Source organism: Pteropus medius, unplaced genomic scaffold (genome assembly GCF_902729225.1).
Source record: "Pteropus medius unplaced genomic scaffold, Ma_sr-lr_union100, whole genome shotgun sequence".
Taxonomy (NCBI): domain Eukaryota; kingdom Metazoa; phylum Chordata; class Mammalia; order Chiroptera; family Pteropodidae; genus Pteropus; species Pteropus medius.
Window position 1 is genome coordinate 3,432,553 of NW_024347791.1, and position 18,235 is coordinate 3,450,787.

The following is an 18,235-nucleotide window of genomic DNA, read 5'->3' on the forward strand; positions in this document are numbered from 1 at the left end:
ACCAGATGTGTTAGCGCCCTTATGGATGACTTGAATTCCCACAAAGTGGATGGTAGGTGCCATGCTACATAGGTTATTAAATAATTTTCATATCACCCCTGTGAGGATTCATCTTGCTATCTAGCACTTGAAGAGTGTTCAAAACATTCAGGAAACAGCCTTAAAGTCTTAGAAAGAGGTTCTATCTGTAATAGTAACAATAGTTGACTTTAAGATGGTAAGAGTATCAGGCCATCTTCATCTCAATGAGTGCAATATTCCTTTTCTATTGTATTTTTTTGGAAGTGAGAGTTGGGAAAATAAGTTCTTCACTCATCTGTCAAAATGGGACTCCGGTATTTTTTAAAATGTAAAGTCTGACTTGCCTCCCGACTTTTAACTTTAGATTCCAAGCTCTTAACTTTAGATTCCAGTTCCATTAGGGATATAGAAAATGAGCTGAGAAAAGCGGAGGTGAGAGCGTTTTCCGGCTCCCTCTTTGAGATGCCTTTAGGGCCCCCTAGTGGTTCTTTTAAGACAGGTTTCTTAGGATTAGGTCTCCTTGACCCTGATTAGAGATCTTCCTGAATCTCTCCTGTGACAGGAACAATAATTGTGTGGCTATAGATAACAGTTGGTTTAGAGGGCTCAATATTTTTTCACTTCTCAGTTCTTAGCAGAAGCAGTTTAGGTTCTTTAGAAATAACAGATATATCACCTTATATACTTTATTCTGCATTCCTCATGCTATATTATGGCATAGCTGAAATCCTTTTAAGATGTTTATATCTTGGTTTGTGTCAAAGGGCTCTAATTCATAGACGAGTACAACCTGCCTTAGGAGATACACACACACACACACACACACACACACACACACACGTGTATATACATATCTCCATCCCATTGGTGGGACAAAGGAACTCTTTAAATGTGGGATTTGGGTGGGCTTGACATAAAAACTAACAGAAGGGTGCAGTTTGTGTAATATTTCAGTCTGACAACATTCCCGTTATTGGGCACATTAGATATGCCATTGACTTTATGATACTGCAACACTGAATTGATAGGGCAAAGCTTTTACCCATTTAAGGTGATTATTAACTGATGCCAGTAATTTTTTGTGAAGTCCCTTAATAATGAAATAAATGTCTTCAAGGTACCTTACTGACCAGATGAATATTGCTCCCTCCTCCACCATGGTCATATTTTTCTTTCTAAAATCCAATCTAGAGAATGCACAAACTCGGGTAATTATAATGGAGATATTTCTCTTCCACCTGCTTATCTTTTAGTTTCTGATGTTATTCCATTATTTCTCTTTGCTTGTACATTTCAGGTGTCCCTTCCCTTCCACAGTCACCTTACCCTTATTAAGATGCTAATGTATTGCAATAATGCATTTTACACCATCAATGAAGTGAGGCAAAGCAATGAATAAAAAGAAAGCCCAAATTCTTGCTTTAACTTTAACCGGTTCTGGGGAGGGGGTTAGAGTAGGGGAGGAGGAAGAGTAGGAAGGACAGTCCGCCCGCAAAAAATAAAAATGATCTTGTTTTCAGCGCCTTCTAGAGCAAGGCTGTACGTCAGAGGAAGAATGGAGCAGCAGTCCAGCTAAAAGGCTTGGCATTAAACTTTGACACTCTAATGGTCTCTAGGATATTAGATAATATTTTATCATATAATGTTCTTCTCAGACATGGTAATGGCACCAAAACCAGATACGATCTCCTATCCCTGCAGACGTGCAGGGTGAGATTCATTCCCGCAGAGATGACAGCAGGACCCCAGCTTCGCAGTTAACTTATCCCAAAGCTCCAAAGCAAACGTCTTTTACTTCTTCGCCGGGGACGCTGCTGTGCAACCGCTACCTTCTTTCGCATTCTCCTCGGCTCGGTCAGCTACCGAGATTAGGTAAACAGCACTCCAGAGCTGGGGAACAGCTGCTGGTGGGTGGAAGGGTGTGGGGGTCGTTGCTTAAGGATCTGGAGGGAAGGGAGGGGGTGCGGGAACGGTCCCGGCCGAGTCCAGCTAAAGGCCAAGAGTCAGGCTGCCTAGGCAGGAGTCAAGTCCAGAGTGGAACAAGGAGCCGAATCTCGGAAACCCTTGGGCTCTAAACCTGACCTCTGGGGAGTGGAGTCAGCGCCGCAGCCCGAGCGCAGCGTCCTTTTCTTAGGCATCCCTTCCCCAACTCCTCCACTGCACTTTATCTCTGCTTTTGCATCCTCGCCCTGCCCCTTCCAAGAACGAGGGTGGGCTCATCAGTGTCCAAGGGCTAAGGGAGTGGCGCGCGAAGGCGAGGCGGAGACCCGGCTTGGGAGAGACCTGGGGGGGAAAGGGACCCCAGAAGCCCTGGGACCGAGCAGAGGAAAAACCCGGGATCTGGATCGCGCGCCGGAGCTCCGGTCTCCCAGAGTTGTCCGTCCCTCTGCGTCCTTTTTCTCCCTCTTTTCTCCTCCTCTGGGTTTACTCTCGAGGCCTCCTTCCAGGCCTCCGCCCCTTTGCCCAGCTAATTTCACCGACTCCTTCTGGAGCCTTAGGGACTCTCGGCGCCCCACTGTCTTTATGGAGGTTGGAAGTACATTCAACGATACGCTACGCATCGGGTTCTTATGCCGGGAAGGAAAGAGCAGGAACGAAATCTGAACGGGAAGAGGGCGTGCTGTGCGTGCATGGGGTGTGTGTATGGGTGGGGGGCAAAGAAGTGCAGTTTCCCCCTAAGAACAGGGGGCCTTGGACCGATTCTCGGACACAGAGTCCAAAAATGATATGGTCAAAGCCATTCAACGTGGCTCCTCCAGTCTCAGGGTGCCCACACTCTGCCCATCTTTCAGAGAAGTAACGACCCAAGTAGAAGGTGGAGGCGGGGAAACTTCCTACTTCCCACGACGGCTGATAGGTACAAGGGGGAGTGAACAGACAGCACGGCCCTAAGAGCCTGCAAGCGTCTCTACGGCGGCAGCTGCGGAGCCGCCCTGCTTCCCTTCCCCCTCTTTCCGCGAGGCTCGCCAAGCCCAAAGCAGCCGAGAGCGCCCGGGCTGGGGGAAGAAGGGCGGGGAGCTCCCAGCTTGCACCCTTTCATCCTGACCCGGGCCGGGATCCCGGATCCGGGTGTTGCTTCCGCCTGCGTGCGAGCAAGCAGAAGAAGCAGAAGGGAGGAGCCTAGCTGGTGGGCGGAGCCTAGGCGGGGGCGGCCTCTCGGTTCGCGCGGCTGCGGCGCTTGCCATTGGTCGGCCGCGCCGTCACGGGGTGGGGGTGGGCACCGAGGCGGGCGCTGGCCCCGCCCCCGCTCGGAGCCCGGCCAGGGTTCGCGGTTCCCCCCCAGCTGCACAGACATGACACAGACACACAGTCACTGCAGCTGCTGAGCGATCCCGGCGCTCTGGACACGCGGCGGTGGGGCCAACCCGGAGCTCGGACCCCAGCGCTCGCCCGCCCCTACCCCCGCCAGCCCCGCGTGGCGGTCCCCGCCTGGCCGGGCGCGGGAGGCGGGGATCGCGCGCCGGCTCCGGCCATCGGCGCCCGGCTGCGGGCGGCGGCTGCAGCGGCCGCCCAGCTCCGAGCGCCGGGCGCTCAGGGAAGCAGGAGCGTCTCTGAGGCGGCGGCGACCGAGGCCGGCGAGCGCTCCCAACGGCAGCGGGGCCGCCCTCTTTGGCTCCCCGCACCCACCGCGCTGCGCCCCGCCTCCGCTCCGGTGACCTTCCCGGGGCGCCTCCCCCGGCCCCGCGCCCCCAGCCCCGCGCCCCAGGCCGGGGCGAGGCCCTCTCCAGCGCCTCCTTCCCGTGGAGCCGCGGGCGGGAGGCGCAGGCCCGGGGGGAGGGGGCGCCGCGGCCGGCTGCAGCTCCCCCCGCCGCCGCGCTCGGCGCCCGGCCCGCCCGGACTGCCTCTGCCCCGCCGCCGCGCGGGAGCCCGGGCGCCCGAGGCTGGGGGCGCGGCCGCGCTCGCCTCGCCGGGCCAGGAGCGCACAGGCCCTGCCCTGAAGGGGCGAAGCGGCGGGGAGCACGGGAGGTGGAGCTGGCCCCGGCGGTCGGTCTGCGTCTTAACCCAGCGCCCCCTCCCCGGACGCAGCCCGAGGCGGACCCAAGCCCCTGCCCATGCGGGGCGCCCACGGCTCGGAAGAGTCCCCGCTTCAGGGAACAGCTCCAGGCAGCCGCGCCGGAGTCAGAGGAAGGAGGGAGAGTGCTCAGCTTGGGCGGCCCGGATCCTTCCCACAGCCCTTGGGGCCTGGGGCCGCCCTGAAGTGGACGCTTGGCACCGCGGTCCGGACCAGGGCAGCGCCTGCTGGGACCTCGACTTGGACCCCCTGCGCCTCCTAGGCGGCGCCGCCGCCGCGCCACCCAGCTCTTCCTCGGTCTCTCTCTGCCTGGCGGTCGTCACGGCCAAGGTAAGAGTTCGGGGGTGCCAGAGAGCCACCGCGGGAGCGCCCTGGTGGGCGGCGCTGGACAAGTTCTCCGAACCTGTAGCTGGTGCCCCCTATGCTCAGGATTTTGGCGGAGAGGGAGCGAGTGTGGGCACACCCTCTGCTGCCTGGGTCGGGAGCCCTGGAGACGCTGAAAGTGGAAGACCCTAAGACTCCTGCCTCCAGGACCCGTCCCACGGCTTGCCGGGCTTCTAGGCACACAGGCTGCTAACAGAGCAAGCAAGCGGAGTTTCCCGTTAGCACCAGGTGAAGTGCCTGCACCCCCTCACTTCTCCCTCCGCACTGTGTCTTGGGGGGAACCCACTGTGTTCGGAGCGGTCCCTCTTGGGCGATCCCCACCTGCCTTTCCTGGCGTGACGCTGTCAAGAACTTTTCTTTGCTCCTTGTTGCAGAGAGTGGAGGCGGATTTGAGGTGACCAGCCACAGCTTGCGAGTCCCTCTGTAGGAAAGAGTGGTTGGTTGGGTGGCAGCGATATCTGTAGAGAGGAAACCCAACCAGATTAACTCCTATGAGACAAAGCTGCTTGTGAAGGTGACCAACACATATAGCGATTCTGCCGTTCTTGAGACTGTCACGGTTTCTGAAGGGTGGAATGACTCCAAAGTTTGTGCACCCTTAAGTTACTTCCTTCATTGTTTTATTACCTTCTTTTAAAATTTTCCTTTAAGGAACCTCTGCAAAGCCTGCCCGTGCCTGTTTTAAATTTATTAAACCTATGAGCTTCCCCTGGAACAATCTGATTTTAAATGGGTCACTTCGGAGGGAACAGATTGTCTCTCCTACATTGAAACCGTCCGCCAAGTGACCCTGTTTAATGGGGATGGATTTTTTTCGTCCCTTGGCTGAGCAGATTTCTGCTAAATTCCGAATTCTTGAATTTCATCACTTATCCCACTAAAATGATCTCCTGAGGGAGGAAAATAGCAGCTTACATGTTTTGTGAATGTCACAGGAAGTTTTACAGGGTCTTATGTAAGTGCCCCAAGGGAGAGCTCGAGCTCCCCTTTCCTTCATGGGGGGTGGGGGGCTGGGGAAGGGTAGAGGTGGGGCGTTCACCTCAGGTAGATGCAGATGCAAGCCCTCTGACACAGTGGGAAGTCAGAGTGCTTATTCACTTGTGGAGGCAGTCACCTTAGGTTGATTTTCCTCCTCAGCTCTCCTGTCTTCCCATCTGGAGTCAGCTTTGATAGACTTAAAATAAGGGAAGATTCTAAATTAGGAAAGGTTCAAGGGGTGGTTTCTTTCTCACCCTCACAAATGGGTGACATGAATGAATTACTCATAGGCATGCTGAGTCCTCACTGGAAATTAAAGAGCGACCTGGCTTTAAGGTTTCACACATCTCTTAGTGTACCTTTATTTTTCAAGAGTACTTCACTTTAGTGAAAATTGCTTGAGGAGAACACACATTTATCGAGCCTGGCCCTGTTAATTCCATACCAGGAAGAAAACTAACTGGGACAGAGAGGTGAAAGTCATTAAGATTAAGATCTTGGTGGATTTTCAAGAGTGGCATGGAAAGGAAACAAATCCCCTTAGTGGGATAGAGAGGTTTTTAAAGAAAATATCGATCATTGTAGAGTGTGCAGAAGTCGCTGACAAGCGTGGACCCTCTTCATTTAATAAGGTGGGCTGGGGTGTGGGTTAACTTTTCAGTGTGAGATAATGCAGATTCTTTTTTCTTTTAAACCATATCTAGAAGGGCCTTGGAAATGAAATGAAGGTTTTTCATTTCATCGTAGGTCCGGGGAGTGCTTCCATCTCTCCCGAGGGAGGCGAAGTTTCCCTGGGTTTCTGAGCTGTGCTTTACATTGGATGCAGCATGCAGGAGTGTCTCCATCTGTAGCCACCTACAGTGGCAGGACACTAGGGGGGACTAGTTTTCTATTCCACTACCAATGAAGAAAATACAAGGACCCATGTTACAAAAAGCTGTGGTTTATCTTTAGGGCTCGTGAACCCAACGTTTGGTACGCAAGGTGTGCTTGCATAGTTGACTCCCAGTGCTTAGGTGATGGGCCTGCTCACATCTAAAGTGTCATTTGGACAACTCAGAACAGGTTAGCTGCAAAGTGTTACGTGAGACTCTGAAAAACTCAGTTATAATCTCTAAGTACAAGAGGGCTGTACATTTTTGGGAGACAGACCTGCCTGCAAACTCCATCCTTTGGGCATTAGATCATGCTAACTTTAAGTTCTCTAAGGGTTTGTAATCAAAACTCTCCTTTTTGGTTTTTGGACTGCACATCCCCAGCAGTCTTCATAAAATCATGCTTCCTCCATTCTAGATGGAGTCTGGAATCGACTCCATTAAATTTAAAAGCTCTCACTATTATCCTATTAAATTTACATACCTTGCATTTGCAGCTGACCCTTGAACAACACAGGTTTCCACTGAGTGGCTCCCCTTACACGCAGATTTTTTTCTATACAGTTGGCGCTTCCTAGCTGCAGGTTTCTCATCCGGGAATTCAACAACCCCCCGGATGGAGAACAGTATTTTCGCATTCCCAACCGCGGATTCCCAACCGCGGATTCCCAACCGCGGATTCCCAACCGCGGATTCCCAACCGCGGATTCCCAACCGGGGATCAAAAGTACTATTTTCGATCTGCAGGGTGTTGAATCTGCAGATGCGAACCGCAGATGGTAGAGTCAAAAGTTATACAATGATTTTCGACTGCGTTGCGGGCGGGGGCCCCCCAAACCCAGCGTTGTTTTCAAGGTTCAACTGTGTACGGATGCAACATGACATTTGATAATGTACTTGCACTTTCCTCTCCGATGCTCTTTGCACTTTTAACAGTATTAAATCATTAATGTCCGGATTTGCCTTTTTAACATTGTTAAATCATTAGTGTCTAGGTTTCTTCCGGCAGAATTGGAAGATAATTCTATTTTGCTGAAGAACAAAGCCTCATTGCCCAGGCTCATCCTATCCACAGTGGCCAAGTCTTATCAAAGCTGATTCCAGCTTTGTGGGCAGACAGGACAGGTGAGAGATAGAGTCCAAGAAAAGACTACCCAGTTGAGAATACTGGCACAGAAATGGGCAAATGTTGCCAAGATTTAGGTCTTACTGGATTCTGAGAGACCCAACTCAGCATACAGAATTCGACTCAGTATATGGAACCGTGTGAACCTGCATGAGTTATTACGTTTTCCTGAACTCTGGGGTGTGGTAGATGGTGTTTGTGATCCTTTACCTATATGTATAGTGCATATTTAGGTAGTTTGAAGGGAGCCGTTGTGATCCAGAAAAAATGGTCAGCATAAAGCTTTATTTCTGCTATTAAGGCTTTATAGATTGATTCTCACAGGTGCAGTATAGCCAAGGGGTGAGAGATTGGAACAGGATAACGCTATTACATTTGCCATTGAGCGTCAGCTAGTGAAAACTGGTCCTGGAGAAGATGTATACCGAGGCCTGATGCGGTCTTGTGCATTTCAGGGATGCCAGATGGCAGAGGTAGAGTAAGAAGTTGAGGCCGGATACTGGGGGCCTGACAGTTCCGGGCACCGACACACCTTTGCAATATACCTCACGGGATCCGCTAGTGTTGATGAGGGTTGTTCTTCCACTCTGGAGCATTCGACAGCGAGAGATAGTCAGATCCCCTCAGCCCGCACCGACATTTGGAGAGCAGCAGGCAGCAGCTAGTAAAGTTAAGGCTGAATTAAATGTATTTTGGAAGACTTTTCTTCTTTTAACTTAGCGATATTGAATACCTATTCTGTGGCTGATTCCATGCTCTGTGTGGAAGCTACAGAGCATCCGCGTTCCATTTATAGACTTTCAGGGGAGGCAGACATTGAACCATTACTAAGAGCTACGTGTTATTGTACAGGTTTGTTGAAAAGGATGAGTTTGTGATTGCTAGGATAGCAGGGAAGGAATCCTGGCAGGAAGAACCACCACATGGAAACCTTGAAGTGTGTAGTGTGAATGGAGAACAGTCAGTAGTTAGTGTGGCTGAAAGATGGGATGTTCTGGAAGAAGGAAGCTTGGTGTTAGAAGGGAAATAATTTAATAGGATTCCATGCTAAGGATAGCACCCGAGCTTGTTCTGTGTATTTAAGCAGTGGTGAGAACAGTTGCTGGATCAAGCCCAGGAGTACGTACTAGTTGGTCATGCCACATAGTTATTAAAAATGGAAAAAGGACATTTTTGTCCTTTATCCCTCTATGTGCAGAATTTTGCCTATTCTTTAACAAACTCTTAGCAATGCAAATAAAGAAAGGGTCCCTTATCAGCCATAAGTCTGCCCTCTTGTGTACATGAATTACATCTGGGGCTTTCATTATGTGATTATGCAGCAGTGGGAAAAATGACAAGGTTGCTCGACAAGTGATATACTGTGGGGGGGAAATTCCTTCCCGATGAGAACAAATTCCATCTTGTCAGATAGGCTTCTGGGTAGAGTTATGGTCAGTCGTGTGTAACACTTGAACAGGGTTCCTGTATTTGGATCACTTTGGTTCTGGCTTAAACTTTTTTTGCTGTAGGAAAGTATGTGTTTTGTCGAAGGAGGAAACTATACAGTGAGGAAGAAAAGCAACTGGGTAACTACCAGAGGGGATTGGAGAGAAAGGAAGTCACAGTTGCAGCGGCAATCTCCAAGGTCAGGTATATTTAGGTTTTTAGAAACAGGAGCCTGGACGGCGATGGTGAAAGGAGGCTCTGTTGTGCGTGCGTGTGTGCGCGTGTGCGTGTATGTGTGCGTGTAGTCTTTACCATCCTTCCATATGTTGAGGGAGAGGTCAGGGTGTTGAAGTAAAATTAGGAGATCTAGGTTCTAATGTTATATCATTCTATGCTAACTTGCTGTGTGACCTTAGAATACTTCTTGACCTCTCTGGGCCCCAGGCCAGTCTCTATACATAAGGGGGTTTTTTAAATCTTGTAACAAGGATTTTAGAGGGAAAGTGTCTTGCTTAAGCTTTTGAGTGGCAAAGTTTGGACTACTCCTTAGGTTTTCCAACTTTCTAGTTCTGAAATGGGAAGAGGTCTGACCAGTTTCAAGGTGCATTCTACCTTGAAACTGAAAACACTACATATACAATGCTGATGAAAAGAATCACAAAACCTTTGATGTATAAGGTCATCCACATAGAACAGCTAGATTCGCTTGCTCATTTTCTGTGTTGTGCAAACCTGTTGGTCCTGGAATATTGCACTATTCTTTGAGAACTACTTGAGAATTAAATGCTTTGTGATAAAAAGCAGCACTGAAAAATTTAACTGTTTCTAAATTAAGTAGATAAAAGCTGAGTTGACCCTTTGAAATTTTGCAAAGCCCAGACTCTACGTTGGAAAGGAGAACCCTTTAATTTGGCTTGGGAAGAGGTTACCTTGTCAGAGGAACTATTGGGTGTGTATGAAGGGAGGGATGTTTGGAAGAATAGAAACAGAAAAGCAGTCTTGTACAAGTACAAGTCAGGAAGAATGCAAACCGACTTAATTTCATGCCTCCAAATTTGTGACTTGCTAGAAAGACAGCTCCTCACCACTCTGGCACTGGCCTCTTGGGTAGAGAGGACAGTGCTTATTGGAAAGGGGAGGTTTGGAGTAAGTACAGTATAAATATAAGGGTTTGTTACATTATCATTTCAACATTGAAGCTACGTATTTTAGGCAAACTTGGCATATACAATCGGATCTTAAAAGCAAATAATTTAAGATAAGTAATTGGGGTACGACAAGATTTTCGTTTTACTAAAGGGATTCGTAGCAGGCCTTTTTCAAATAGCTCCTTTATTGTACTTCAGATGGTTCGATTAACACAATCATGATGGAAACTTTTGAGAGCCTCACTTGTTACATTAAAACCAAGCATTTTTCAAATAGAAACTTTTCAGACGTTTTAACAAATAACGCACTAGGTTCGCCCGCCAAGGAGCCTAATATCCAACTGTATTACATACAGAAAGAAGCACAGTAGTTACATAAACTGTGTAGCCATTAACCTACCACATTGTGTTACTTCACTTACTTGGGGGCAGATTGTTTATTTAACCAACTGTTCTTCCTGAAGGTGGCAGTCATAACTACCCACCTGTGTGAGTTCCTTAACCACACTCACATGCTACCTCTGAGAGGCATGTGACCAGAAGTGGTTTAAAAAGTAAATTTGGTAAGAGTTTCCAGGATTCTGAGTCTTCATAATTGTAGAGACATGGAATTAATTTTGTTCTGCCTAAGGATACAGTAGAGGTGATATACATGAGATGTTAAAAAAAATCGAAATCATGCTTGCCTACTGGCTTTTCCTTCCCTGTGGCTGAAATATCTAGGACTTTCTGGTTTTTTGTTCCTTTATCTCTTAGGAAAATTTCCAAAAAAGAATTTGTTCTAGGAATGAAATAAAATGTAAGGCGTTTAAGGCTCCAGAGGTAATTTTGGGCAACCTGGAGTCGTAGATAATCATAGGCTGAGGCTAGAATGAAAAGTGCAGTCTCACCCATAATTTTAGCCTCTCTCGTCACATCATGGGGGCCTGTGCTTTGGACAGGCAGCAAAGGCAGATGGAGATGGAGCCCTGACTGCTGGGAGAGGTTTTGCTCTTAACAGTTTTTTTTTTTTTTCTGAAGTACCAAGGCCAATTGGGAAGAAAGGGCTTGCTGATCTTTCCAGCTCTCCATGGTAGCATTCAAATTTAGCAGGATTTACAGCAGAACATGGGCGTGTGGGGATTTCATGCTTCCTCTTTTTTTCTTTTTTTAAAAATTTAAATTCAGTAGGGAGTCCTGGGCTCTTCAGAGCGCTCTGAGGTTGGGATTGCCTTGGCTATGTTACCCATGTTTGTTGTTTTCGGTAGCGTCAGCATTTCTGAGGCTAACTGGGACCCGTTCCCTTCCCGCTGTCCTTCGAGAAGAGTTGCATGGGTCCTTAATACGCCAACACTATTTGCGTACGAGCCAGCATCCTTGACTGATGTCGGCTCTCATGTGGGAATGGTATTTCATGGTCATATCAGGAGCCAAGGGAGGCACAGGCAGTGATAAGCATGATGGAACTTTTCCCGCCTCCAGGCGTGGTTCATGGTTAGTAGGTCTGTACTAAATAAGGACCTGTGTCCACACGGAATGATTTGTTTTGCAAATGAATACTCAGTGGTCATGTCAGTACTGCGATATCGTTGTTGTGTTTCAAACACTGGTGACTTTGCAGAAAAGAAGGCAAGGGAAGCGCAATACTGCCGTGGGTTATGTGTTTCTTTCAATTTGTAGGACCTTTGACTTATCTGGCATGAGAGGAAGGAGCGAGCTCTAAAGCTTGCTTAAATGTCTTGTCCAGGTTGCCTTGAGAGTACCTTGGGAGGCATTTTAAATACAACAGACCTTAGAATGGATTGCCGATGGTCGTGTTTCCAGTGCTGGCGAGGACGATTGCGAAAGGACTTAGGTGCAGATGGCGAGCGTGGCTCACGCGTTCGAGGACGACGTGGGCTTGAGACGAGAGGGAGAGACTTGCGTGTCTGTCCCCAGTAGGAAGAACTCTCCTCTGCCTTCTTGGTGTCTTCTCCCCTTTCTCTGTGTATGTGAATCGTCCTCACCTGGTCTTTTCAACATCGATGCCTTCTCCACGTAAGGCAGAGCTACACACTGTTGAGCGGCTACCAGGGCTGGACGAGGCCTTGGAGCCCCACTAGACCAATAGCTTCCATTCACAGAGAGGTAAAGAGAATGATCCAGGGAGGAGGCGGGACCAGAACCCCGGCTTCCTGACTACCTCGTGCAGCCTGTGCCTCTGCATTCTCACACCCCGTCACCGTTAGGCATCTGTCCTCTGCCCCCTTCCCTTCTCTCCGACACATTCTGCTTCATTCTGTCCCACACCCAGAAGCACACTCTTCACGTGCTTCCTTGGAGCCAGGCACTCTTCCATTCGATCATTTGTGTCATTTGATCCTTACAGCCACCCTGTGAGGTGGCTGGTCTTACATTCCCGCTTTGCAGATGTGGAAGCTGAGGCCATCCCAGGTCACACAGCCATGAAGCGGGGAGCCAGGACTCACCAGGTACATCGGGTGAAAAGTCAGGAGCGGAGTTGGATGGCTAAGAAGACGGGTACGTGTGGATGTGGAGCAGCCGAAGGGATGAACTTGCCCCTCAGCCCCACACCCATCCTGCTGTATTCTCTCCGGCACCATGGAGGCTGAAAGCCTAACTCTGCACTTCCCTGATTCTTCTGCCACGTGGTTCCAGGTTCATTTCTACCTGTGTGTGCAGTATTTGTGCAAGAGTTAGGAAGTCTTAGCTGTTCAGACTCCTGTTGGCTGTCTCCATACCGACCTCGCCCCCGGCTTCTTCACGTCCCCAGCCTCACTGTGTGGCCTGTGACTCCTCTGTGGCCTGTGACTCCTCTCCTCTTTTGAGCCTCTTGGCTGTTCCCTTAAAATGTTCTTTGTTTTCCTTATTGGGCTTGTTCACTGACACTCCCTTCCTCGGCTCAAACTCCCCGTCCTATCTCGTCTGGTCGAAATCTCTCCTTCCTGTTCACTCTGCCTCTTAGATGGTGTCACCTCCACTCATTCGGCCAACACGACGTGTGGGTCCCAGCTTGACATCAGGAACACGGAGGTGACAGACTGAAATGCCAGCGAAGAGAGTGGGCACAGCGTGGTAGGTAGCACTGTGTTTGAGGGAGTCAAGAAGAGATTAGATCTGAGTGTTAGCGAGGAGGAGACGGAAGGGTAAAGAGACAGAAGGAGTTACCCCCAAATCCCCAAAGGCCGTGCACGTCATCCTCTGTGTGGCATTGTCAATATCTATAGACTCTCTCACTTACTTACGTGTCATCAGCTCCTTAAGCACTGTGACTGGGAGCCATATCTCTGGGAGCATCCTGCGATGCGTCTAGCACTTAGGAATCTTTTAATAAACATTTATTAAATTAAATTGAAAGCCTTCCATCCATGCCCACATAGTCGGGGAGATTGTAGGAAATCTCGTGATACGTTAAGCAACAATAGAAGATTCAGACGAACAGCTCAATAGAAGCGACGTGGCAGTGCAATTAATGGTTGTGGATTGCCGAAGCCAAAATTTGATGGGAAATCAAAGATGAGAGATTAGCTGCTCAAACGCAAGGCAAGAAGGATTTGAGGGGAGGCTTTGGACACACGATAATTAAAATTCGAATGGAAGAATTCCAGGGAGGTAGAAGGGCCAGGTTTGGTTGACAATGTACAAATATGTATTTTGGGTCCTTGAATAAGCTGGCCTGGGTTTCTGTTAGCAAGGAGTTGGCAGTGAAGGTGGCAAGCTAGGCTGGGGCAGTGGGCTTCTAGAAGGCAGGGCGACTTTTGATCAGGAAGGTGGCCTATTAACTATTAGACGCTCTTTCAAGAAGATGAAGCAATAATAGTATTGGGGTCAGATTGGAGTGGGGACAGATGGAAGCTGGGAGGTCATGGAACAGGCTTTTGCAAGAGTTCATGTTTTAAAGGCCACTGGGCTGGAACTGTCACAGTAGGATGGAAGCTGAGGGAAGCTTCTGAATTTTGCTTTGATCTCAATCATTGATATTGAAGGCTAAGATGGTTTTCATCGGCCACTAAAAAGCGGCCTTGTTGGAATAAAGTCTGCTTGTGACACCAGCAGCAATTCTTAAAATAGCACTTTCTCCCTTGGCTTGGCTGGGCCTGGGGGTGGGGCTTGGGTGAAAATGCGCTGTCCCGAGCTGCTGTTATGGGGGATTTGTTCGAATGAGCCCAGGGTTATAGAACAACCTTTTTCCTAGCCTTGGATGACACACAATAAGAACTATAAAAGAGAAAATTCTTCATTTCCTTACCAGTGGTCCCTAAAACAGCTGCGAGGGCCGAGAGCGAAACAATTGGCACCCCGACCTCCGGGCTCCGGATTCAGCTTCGGCGTGAAGCCTTTGCGGTGCGTCCGTGACTGGCGGGTGCTTCTCCACCGAGGATCACGGCACACATTTTCAAAATCGTAGAGCAAGCCATTCTGGATAACGAAAAATTTCAAATTGTATAGTCCAATCCCTCATAGATAGAGGTTCTTTATTTTTAATCTTTAAAGGATGAGGGCTTTTCTCGAATGTTCTCTGTACTCAGCCACTGTGAAACATCCAGTGTCTTACCAGGACGTGTTTTGAACGGACCCCAGCCTTTTTCTGCAGCCTCGTCTTCTCTCGGCCCCCACTCCTCCCCCGGTCCCATCTTGAGTGTCTCCAGTCCCTAACTCATTATTTTTCTTCTTACTGGTTCTTTTCCCCCAAACCTGACAAGCTGTGCGCATAACCTCTCTTTCTGCCCGATAAGCTTGTTCCCTGGCTGTCTGTCTGGGACACTTCTATTTTTCCTTCACAACCCAGCTCAGGCAGCCCTTCCTCCAAGCTTTTTCTGATGCTGGGTGCCGAATGGCATCTGAACCTTGTTCTGGCTTCTGGCTGTTACACTTTCTACACCATATTCCCAGCTGGCTCTCTTGCCAGAGTGTGGGAGCATCCTATGACTGCGGGAATCTTCAGTGTTTTACCATATGCTTGGAACATGCCGTCTACCCGGTGCTTGGTGGTGCTGGTGATGGTGGTGGTAATTTTGGATTTCACTGAATTTGTTGGCCAGGCGTAACGTAACCCTTTCCTGCTGAATCTTGAGTATTACGCTGTGTTGCAGGGGCGCATAGGATATGAGTTAAGTATTCCTGAATCCAAAGAATGTATGCCCCCTTGCCAATGCCCAGGATGATGACGGGCCTTCCCCGATGCCTTTAAAGAATGTAGTGGCGGTTGGGGAGGAGAAGGTGAAGAAGGGGCCTTTGCTACCCTTTCAGACCAAGAATTGTCTGTATGCAAAGCCCTCAAGGCTGCATGTTAAAGTCGGGAGGGGAGGATTGGGGGAGTTTGAAGACCCTTTGCACCCCATGAGACGCCTCCTTCCCTCAGTCTGTGCAACCTCAACTACTCTGTTGCCACCACGATCACCCCTCCTCCCCTCTTCTATTTCCTGTCTTAACCCTCTGCTTTTTCCATGGTCTCAGATCTTCAGCCCCCTCTTTCTTCTGCTCTTAGGCTTTTTAAACCCAGATAGAGAAGATCAGTCTTTGGGAGTCATCATCAGACGATCCAAAGCATACTTTTTTATTCAAGTCGCAGCAGGCCTGATCCCTCAAGTGTTTGATTCTTTCTGGCTATACTGTCGGTCCCTAGATGCTGATGGAGGCTTTGAGCGTGCTTTCTATTTACTAGGCTTAATACCATTCCACATTCTTTAGAGAACCTCTTGCAGAACGGCAGTTATAATTGACTGAGAAATTAGACAGTGCTGAGGAGTGGCTAGGGAGGATTGGATAAATTTTGCAGATGCTCAACACCAGTGCCCAGAGGCTCTTCTCTGGATACCCATGTGTTTATGTTGGACTATTTAGCACTGCCTCTAGTATTTGTGAGGTCCATTTGGGTTTTTATTACACTGCCCTTGTAAGCCAGGTATTGGTGCTGCATGAATAGGTTTGCTTAGCAAATTACAGAGGAGTGATGGATGAACCCTGGGCTTATCAGAGCGTTTGTGTGATCCAGGCACTGTCAAAACTTTATGAACTTGCACTTGGCGCGGGCCTTGGTTTTATGGTTCAGGAAGCCCCGCTGCTTTTTGCCAGCCATGGTCTGACTTAGTACATGTGAAGGGTTGCATTCTCTGGGTCTTAGTTTTTGACATTTTCCATTTTCTTCTGCTTGAGTTTGTCTGTAACTCCACTGAAACTGCGTCTTTGAGCTCATTAAATCTATTAATGTGTATGTAATGCTCAGAACAGTGCCGGTATGCAGACAACACTCAGTGCACATTAGCTATTGTAATTGTTATTTAGAGCTTCCCCATTTTTCCTCCCCTCTCTAGAGACTGCATCTTGTGACTTATGGTGCTTGTACTTGGGAAAGCAAGAAAACAAATAGCTCCAGGAGGAGGAGGAGGCCACATTCTTTCTCTTTTCAGCTCTATCCACTTTTCTCAGAAAGTTTACAGAGGCCCTGAAGTAATGGCAAATACTTGCCCACTAGTCCCCCGAGGCTATTTTTCAGGAGCTTTCTGTCTACCTTGCTCCCTTTTCTCATTGGAAATTTGGATTCTGACAGGTAAGAGAGATGAAAACCAGTGACTGGCATAGGAAAGGGCTCTTCCTTGGCAAATCGTGATTAATAGTCTTAAAAATAACAGCAACAGTAATAACAGCGGTAACAATCACAGTTGCCATTTATCGAATGCCTCTCATGTGCTCACGAGATGTGCTTTACACGCATGATGCCTTTTGATCCTCACTGTGACCCTCTGAGCTAAACAATTTCCTTTTACAGGTAAGAAACTGACGTTTAGAGAGGCGGTTATTAACCCAGGTGATGCAGCCAGAGAGTGGAACCCAGTTCTGTCTCCAGTGTATTGCCTCTTAAGTCTCTCACATAATCTACTAACCCAGGTCACTTGACACTGGAATATACATAGCTCTGGGGAGGCACAAAGACTTTCCATGGAGTATGCAGGTGTGGGTAGTTTTAAGAGAATCAGGTTTCCAGATTTTTGACCTCACACATGGACTCTTTCCTGAAATCGATTGGTTTGAGACCTCCCCTCCCCAGGTCCACGGTTCTTCCTTCTGCCCTCCTTTTCACAGTCATCCTTCCCCATCTCATAAAGGCACATCTCTTCCCCGACCCTGACCTCGCTCTGGTATATTGCTGTGGGTATAAAAACCTCAAAGGGCACCAGACAAAGGAACTGTTGGAAGTCCGGTGCGTGGGACCCTTCTGGCCAAGACTCTCCTGTGGGGCTGCTCCTTTCCACACACCTTTCCCTGTTTAAACTTAGTCCTAGAAATGGCCTTTAGGGCATTGCTAAAGGAATGATAGAACATTTTTCAGGTCTTAAACAGAAATCTTGCACTGGAATTTTTAAAATGAATGATTACTAGGTCCATTTACAAACGTGATGTGAAATTTTATTTTTAAATGTTAATGTTTACGGTATGTTGAAAATTATATCCTTAGAAGTAATTTAGTTTATGATGAGAACTTTAGATGTCAGCCTAAAAATAGGCAAGGCGGTACAAGTTTTTCAAATTTCAGAATTCAAATAAAGCTTGAAGGTCATGGTACTGTACTTCTCCCCGAGATACCGTGGTTTGGAGCAAGGAATTCTTAAGTTGTTTTCTGCCACAGACCCTTATACACCTAAATTTTTTTTTTTTTCATAGAATTTCATGGTATCAGTGTCTCCTAAAGCTCATACATTTCACTTTTGATTAAGCACCCCTGAAATGATAATGAGTTTTCGTGAGATGTAAACACACTTTAAATTTTGATGGCCGTTTTAGTTATGTAAGCAGACATAGGATGGTGCATGCCAGCATGCCTCCGGGCCACTGTTAGGATAGTTTCAGGCATCGATGACAGAAGCCCAGTTCACACTGATGTTAAATTAAACAAACAAACAAAAATATTGGACTTTATCTGCTCAAGGAACTGAAAAATAAAGAAGCGTCAGGTAGCGCCGGACCCAGGTCCTCAGACACCGTGAAGTTGTTGCTCCGTTTCTTGGCTCTGCTTTCTTCAGTCTTGGCTTCATCCTCAGGCCGAGTCCCCATGGCTGGCAGAGATGGTCCTCAGGGTTCCATCCTGCCCACTCACCATCGCACAGGAGGGAAAGCATCTTTTCCCCAGTGGATCTGCTAAAAATCCTGGTCGCGAACTGGTTAGAAGGGCCCAGATCGCCTCTCTGGAGCTGGCCGCCGGGGGGAGAACGGGTCAGTCTTATTTGAATAGCTGAGAAAGTGGGCAAAGGGTGATGATTCCTGAAGAGAAGCTGAGCAAACAGAA

General features: G+C 48.5%; 1 protein-coding gene across 3 annotated transcripts in view; it reads left to right on the forward strand.

Annotated features, from left to right (window-relative positions):
* The first annotated feature begins 1,787 nt into the window (after positions 1-1,787).
* The window catches only part of LARGE1 (LARGE xylosyl- and glucuronyltransferase 1), a 489,641-nt gene continuing 473,193 nt past the window's right edge, over positions 1,788-18,235 (forward strand). Inside the window, exons 1-2 of one of the 3 annotated variants that reach the window (XM_039877848.1) lie at positions 3,957-4,363; positions 4,463-4,645. The gene's annotated coding sequence lies outside the window, so the exon portion shown is untranslated. Of the gene's footprint in view, positions 1,894-3,956; positions 4,364-4,462; positions 4,646-18,235 lie in introns of those variants that run through there. The other 2 variants (XM_039877849.1, XM_039877847.1) reach the window with 2 other exon arrangements.